Source organism: Halyomorpha halys, unplaced genomic scaffold (assembly GCF_000696795.3).
Source record: "Halyomorpha halys isolate HHAL.00 unplaced genomic scaffold, Hhal_1.1 Scaffold1531.1, whole genome shotgun sequence".
NCBI lineage: Eukaryota > Metazoa > Arthropoda > Insecta > Hemiptera > Pentatomidae > Halyomorpha > Halyomorpha halys.
Window position 1 is genome coordinate 59,922 of NW_027111016.1, and position 7,808 is coordinate 67,729.

Below are 7,808 nucleotides of genomic sequence, written 5' to 3' on the forward strand. Positions count from 1 at the left end.
TTAAATAAAAATATAAAAATAAAAATTGTTCATAATTCGCCTTCCCTGGTTTTCCATTATTTTTTTTTATTACATCAACATGAGCTCACCGTTTTACAAAAATTTAGGAGACGTATATAGAGCTGTAAGTAAAAGATGTAATATGTGATATCCTGTTTTGTTTATAAGCACAGATGCATGGGATGGAATATACCTGTAAGGAGCAACGCGTAGTGAAAGCCATACGAGTAGTATACCAAATTTCATTATCCGTAGATAATATCACCAAAATTTCCACCGATATATTTAAGTAGAAAATTTAATAGCATTCCATTTGTTAGGACGTAAGAAGTTATTACGCTGTCGGTTTTTTTTTTAATTTAAATTTTTAAATGAATTAATAATATTCACTTTGAAAATAAAACATCTCCTATTAACCTTTAAGTACCATAGAAAGTGATGATAATAAATCGCTTTGAGCTATCAGGAGTAAACAAAGGAGCAATAACAGTAAAACTATTCCCCATAAAAATTTTAATGCTCTCATTAAATAAAAATCGAAATCTCATTAAAAAAAATTCAAAGGTGAAGACCTGACCTCCTTAAGACTCAGTATATCGGCAATGTGAGAAATATGTGAAAGCATTTCTATTCCTATAATCTCTCATTTAAATTATTGATATTAATAAATAATAGTCAATTTAAATATCGACATTATAAACATAAGAATACATTATCTAACCACAGAAATAGGAAAATACATTAAAACTACAACCCGTTGATAGAAACACAAAAGAACTAAACATATATTAAGAACTAAGCAATCGAGGATCATGAAACTATGATGGGATGAAAGAAAATCAAGACTCCCAAAGGAGCTTAACCAATGATATTCGCGTGATCCTTAGTGGCCAGAACATGATTAAAAAAACTAAACATATATTAAGTAATTATATTAATGTAAAAATAAATCAATGACATGTATTTCATGCAGCCCAATGATGTCTATTTTATTCTATCCAATGTTTGTATTTTTTTAAATTTAATAATGTTTGGGTTTTTTTTCCCCATTCGATTTGTTTTAACAAAATATATAATAGAGAAAATTGTAAAGTATAATTAGTAGGGAAATTTGCATTGTATAAGGTGCTATCCCAAAACAATATAGTAAATATTATTTATTCAATCTTCTAAAGGAATGGTCATTCCAAAACGGGCACCTAGAGATCTCCACCTACTCCAGACTCACTATATCGCCGATACACCAAGAAAGTTACCGTTGTTCTTTCAGTCAGGGTAAGATGCTCACAGCGAGTGTAACTTGTCACACAACTATCAAGGTTAGCATCTCTTGTTTGTATGAATATCGATTAAATATATCCATAATCAATGCCTCTGATATTCTTAACTATTCGTTTTATGATTGTAATTTCAGAGCTTAAGTCACAAAAATAAATATTACCTAATAAACAGTTGCTCAAAGCTTTCTAGGATTTTTTAATTTTCTTTAAATAACAATTTTTAACATATTTTTACCCAACAATGACTGTAGTATGGCAAAATATTAAAGAATTTTAATAAAAGGGAGAAAAAGGAAAAATTGAGATATAAAGAAAACTAACATTTTTCCTGATTGTATTACAGCTTGGTTTTCTTTTGCTATACTGTTGAATTTCTGGCAGGAACAATATTTATATTCCTTACTCCCACCAAGTCCTAAAATACGAATTTATAGAAAAATAATTTTTGTTTATAATTTTTGCCTTTCCTGGCCTTCTATTTTATTTTTTTGAAAATTACTACTTCAACACAAGCCCACCGTTCTACAAAAAATTTGGAGACGTATGTAGAGTTGTAAGTAAGCTATTCAGTTTTACTGATGCATAGGACAAAATATACCTGGGGCCGTAACGTGTACTGGAAGATACAGCACCACGGTACCAAATTTCATTATTCGTATACATCAGTAGCATTCCCACCGATATATGTAAGAACAAAATTAATAACAATCCATCTCTTAGGAAAGAACTTGTTATTACGCATACGGTGTTTTTTTTTATTTAAATTTTTAACTGAATTTATAATATTCACTTTGAAAATAAAACATCTCCCATAACTGTCAAGAAGAAAGTGATGATAATAAATCGCTTTGAACTATCCAGGAGTAAACAAAGGAGCAATAACAGTAAAAATATTCCCCACAAAAATTTTAATGCTCACATTAAATTAACAAATTCATTGTTTACTTTATTTCAACAGTCATATTCTTCCCTCTGATCGAGTTCATTGTCACGTTTTAGCTTCAACTAAAGATAAATAAACTATTCAGACACAGGAAAACAATTGAGAAATATTCTATCATAAATTAAAACACATCTTTTCTCATAAACAAAACGTTTTCTTGTAAAATTCAAATTATATAATTATTCAGATATATAAAACGGGTCAATATTATTTTAATTCCTCAAATAGTCAATATATTTATGATATTCAATATTGCATCAATAATATTTACCGTGAAAGAGTAGCTTTAACTTAAAACTTCTTTTTTCAACAAAACCTTAATAAACTTCCTTTAGTTCTTATTAAAAAACAATTCATTTTTCTGTGGAATGTTAAACCATTGGAATTTATATCAGCTATCAATGAATATAAACCTACTTGGTGTAAATGGGAAGAGAAATTTCTTGTAGAATGAATTTCTTTTTTTTTTTTAAATTACTCTATAGTGAATTTCGTAACAAGTCTTTTCTAATTTTTATTTATTCAAGTTCCTTACCTCCACAATAGGCTACTACTTTACCTTCTGAATATTTTAGAGCTACCTGAATAATTAACGAAACTCGTTCTTAAAAGTACACCGTGCTCAGGGGAGGGGCAGTAAAGACTTAATACACTCGATTTCAGGTTTGTTCCCAAGTTTTCCTAAGCATAGAGTAGAGACGTCTTGAACGACTATCTTTAGGTAAATATAGAATATCGTTTTGAAAAATAAATATGGTTGCTTTGTACCCAATATTGAATAAAAATTAAAATATATAATTTATAATCTTAAACACTTTCTTGAGCCTAGTTAATTTTGTTAAAATAAATAATTTAATTCCTATCCATCTTAGTCTCAACACATTTTATTTTTCTTAAATGTCCGACGTTTCGGCCAATCCGGGCATCATCAGGTTCATATACATATATGATATAATATGTTCGATCAGCTGATCTTCTCAGTCAGCTGAAATCGAAGTAACAGCTGACTCAGGCAGTAACTCCCCTCGGAACGTAGCGAGAGCTGCAGTTCTGAACCTGGAGGGTTGGAACCAAAATAACCAACCTCAAGCTCCAGCCAATCAACCTTTATCTGAAGGGAACACTTCTCCGGAAGTCTTTTTAGTGCAAGCTCATTCCATGACGCTAATATGGATGAAAGTCCGTACAGCAACCACCCAGGATCTGAGGAAGGCGGTATCGGACTTTGAAAAATTCACCGGAGATAATGGATCCTGATCAAGGAGAGATTGAAGAAGGAGTTTGGAGGCGGACGGTTAATATAATCTGGTTGTGGCAATATGAGGACACTCCAGCCTTTATTTTGTGATTGCCGGAAGTTTTAACTGCTCCATATGGACAGTTCTCCCCTACCTGCCACTTATTAATGGTACTAGGTTGTGTTATCTAACGATCATCACCCTGAATGGACCCTCGTATTGCTCTATCTCCTTACCCCTACTAGACCCCACCTTCCTGTAGACGATCGCCGATTTTGATCACTTCCATCCAGTCTAAAACCTTTAAATTCTCCCATCGTACCCTCCTAGTTTTTTTCTTTTCCATTCTTCCACGTGCTTTCTGCCCAGTAGTCGATTCTACCATGTAAGCCTTTAAAGGACACTTTCACTAACTCCTGAATTTTTTATCGCTCCAATTTTGATTTTTTTTTTCTACCTTTCATTTACTTCCTTGAACGCCCTTTACGCCGGTTATTGGTAGTTGTGCCCGTTTCTTCATATGTATCTGACGGTAGAAAAATTAATACTTGTTTTTTGGCATTAGGATCGGTTAAATTAAAACAGACCTAATAGATTGAAATATTTTATAATACTTATATCTATATTCTTATAGAAAAGAATAGGATTATACTCAAATTTACAAACAAGACTAAGTGAACAAATTTAGTGTACAAATACTTTTTTTCTTGTGTTTATATTATGTTTAAATAAATTTTTATTATGATCAATATTTTTAATTGAATTTTTACAGTTTTTTTAACAAGTTTTAATTGTACATTTTATTTAGGAACCTCAAACTATTTTATTATCATTTAAATTCATTATATAAATAAAAGACAAGGTGTGCTAATACTTTATTCGATCACTGTATATGAACATACTTAGCATTTTAAATTTCATAAAAATCCTAGCTTTACTCCAAATGAGCATAATCTAACAGAGACGCATATTGGGAATTTTATTGTGAGTGAAATGATTCAGTTAGACAAAGAAGATTCTAAAATTGCTTTAAAACAAGTATTAAATTAATTATTGTCGGTTGTTATATTTATTATTATAAAATATAATACCAGCTTTATAAATTTGTATAAATGTATTGCAGGCAGCGTTTAAAAGGTCAGAGAACTAAGTAGATAGTAGAGCTTCTTGCTTAATAGTACACAAGCTCGCAAACAAACTGCCCCTTGTGAGTTGAGCAAAGAACAAACACGCCCACGCCTAATCTATCAGAGTAGACTCCTTCCATCTCAAACAGTTCAAAAAAACTCAACGTAATCCTTCTTAATTTCTAAAAAGTACTAATTTAAGTAATTTTTACTTTCACTTACTATTTTATTTTTGTACTATGTACTATTTTAATAATGTAAGGAAAACAGCGATCTTGCAAAATTTTGAATTCGATCATTTGATGGAAATAAAATGTTTTGAGGTACTCTGTGTTAAAATAACCTAGTCTCGAAAAATGGAGTTCATTATAGTTAAAACTACTAACAACACTACAAAATCAAAGAGAACATTATCCGAAGTAGAGTAAATTTGTTAAAATATGAACCCTAATAGAGCTATTTACGTTTAATATTTCCCGAGATATAGCTTTTTAAAAAGTAACATTTCATAAAAAAAAAATGCACTGAAAAATCATATGTAGTTTAATTATCTTAAAAACTACTACTCCTACAAAGATAAACATTATAAATTACTTTATAATTCATTCGACTAGCTTTGTTTTGAGCGCTAATAGATATCTGTTCCTGAAATGGTTCTGAGATAGAATTTCTCAAAATAAATTCACTAACTACTAATTTTTCAGTACATTTTTGTGAAATGTTCCTTTTTTAAAAAGCTATTTCTTGGGAAATATTAAACGTAAATAGCTCTATTAGGGCTCATATTTTAGCAAATTTACTCTACTTCGGATAATGTTCTCTTAGGTTTTCTAGTGTTGTTAGTAGTTTTACTATTGGACCTAAATAGCTCTATTAGGACTCATATTTTATCATATTTACTTTTCTTTAAATGATATTTTTTTTTGTATTTTCCAGTGTCGCTGATAATTTTGAAAATATATAGCTCCGAATGAAAATTGTTATTTTAACGTTATAAAACAGCCATTATTTTTTATCCCCCTACATATACGGGGCAAACTCATCAAATTTAGATAGTAATTATACATATTTTTTATTAAACTAATCAAAACTTGGGGTAAAATAACTGACTTTTTACCCGGGGCTCTTGTTCTATGTACATTTTCTCAGTCAAAAACTATGTGGCAAAGGAACAGTGAAGAATTCTGGAAGCAAAACTTCTCATTTACTGTAAAACATGGAAGTGGGAGTGTAATGGTTGTAATAATAATTACACCCTTTTTATTTTATTTATCTTCTTGTCTTTGACATTTGATAGTTTAATGTAGACTATTTCCTTTTTACACTGGTCGATATTGGTGGATTATATTTTAGTATAAAGTTGAGTTTCTTTCAGAAATTTTATTATTTTGTCTATGGATTCTGCTGAGTCTTTAAGGGCCAATTCTCTTGTACGAGGAATTTTATTATTTTCGAAGGCTTGACGAAATAATGAGCATTCTTCAATTATATGCTTTATCGATAGTGGGGACTGACAGGTTTGACATATAGGTTGGTCCTCTTTTGTGATTAAGTGGGGGTGGGTTAATTTAGAATGTCCTATTCTTACTCTTGCAACAACCACTTCTTCTCTTATGTTTCCCCTTATGGCACTTGTCCACTTTTGTGTTTATTTTTTTTTACATTTCTTAGTTTATTGGTGAGTGGTACGTCAGCCCACATTGCATTCCAACTTTTTCGGATTCTGTTCCTTAAAAATGCCTTTATGTCTTTCAGCTCGTAAATTTGGAGTGGTAGAATGTTCATTCTAGCAGCCTCTTTAGCCGCTTTATCCGTTGTCTCATTTCCAGCTATTCCTGAGTACCCTAGAGTCCAGAGAAAGGAGACACTTTTTTTATGATGTTTTAGCATGTCTATATAGTTGTGAATTTTGGCCATCGTAGGTCCGCTTTGATTGAAGATTGATAGACTGATAGAAGATGGAGTGCAGACATTGAATCTATACAAATGAGTATGTTTGAGTATTCACTTTCTATAGATAAATGAAGTATTGTTGAAATCGCCTGAAGTTCAGCTGTAAATATTGTCAAGTATGTGGGCAATTTATATCTTTTGGATGTTCCATGTATGGCATGGATGTACCAGTACTCGCTTCGGCGGTACTTATACTAAAATTGGGTATACCGGATAGAATCCTTTTGTAAAACTGGTCTACTACTGATTCCTCGATCCAATCAAGACCAAAAATATTTTAATGAATTTAATGGTTATAGTTGGTGCATTAAACCGAATACACTGTATTAAAAATGATTTTTTTTTACCTCCTTCAAACAAAATTAACAAGACGAACCAATCATACTTTTCCAATTCCATTCATTCACTATTTGGTCCAGTAAATTACCCTCAATCGTAAACAAAGAAGGACCACAGATTAGAACGGGGTAGTCATAAAACTTCAGTTACTGCTTTTCGGACAAACCCTTCTTCTACAAACCCATCCGAGATTCGGTAGTTAAACAATCGTTAATCGTAATTGGTTATCATTGTAAATGTTTTAATCTTTATAAAATTTCGGTTGCAAACTATCCCGTAACCAGAGATGGACAAAAATTAGCTATAGTTAAAACTAACAGCTAAAATTGCCACGGATAAGATATTTATTTATCTATGGTTCATTCATGAATAAGGGTCGTATCCATGGAAACTTTAGCATTTGAATGAAATTAAATAAAAAATAATTTTATTATTCTATTTAGAACAATTTTAAGGTAATTTTAATTTTACAACATAAATTGGCCAAAAAGAGTGTGGCCACACTTAATGATAACTGAAACTAAGATCGTACATGAATAATTTTTGATACAGATATGTACATTAAAAAACTAACTGATACTAAAAGTAAATACATAAAAAAGATATGTCCTTGAGGATGGCTAAAATGGCCGAAATGTTGGACTATTAAAATAAAATAAAAAGTGTTGAGACAAAAAAGGATACAAGTTTTGATTGATTTAATAAATAATTACCTTGTCTAAAGAAATAATATATTTTTTAAAAAAATTAACGTTTTGGGACTATTTTTTTATTCCATCTAACTATACTCGACAAACTTCATCATAATTTGTAAAAAAACATTGATTTCCAGTGGTTTGGACACAATATGATTAGAAAAATTAATATTAAAATATAAATATCTTTAAAACTACAAATAAAAACGTTATAAACCATATTATTGTACATC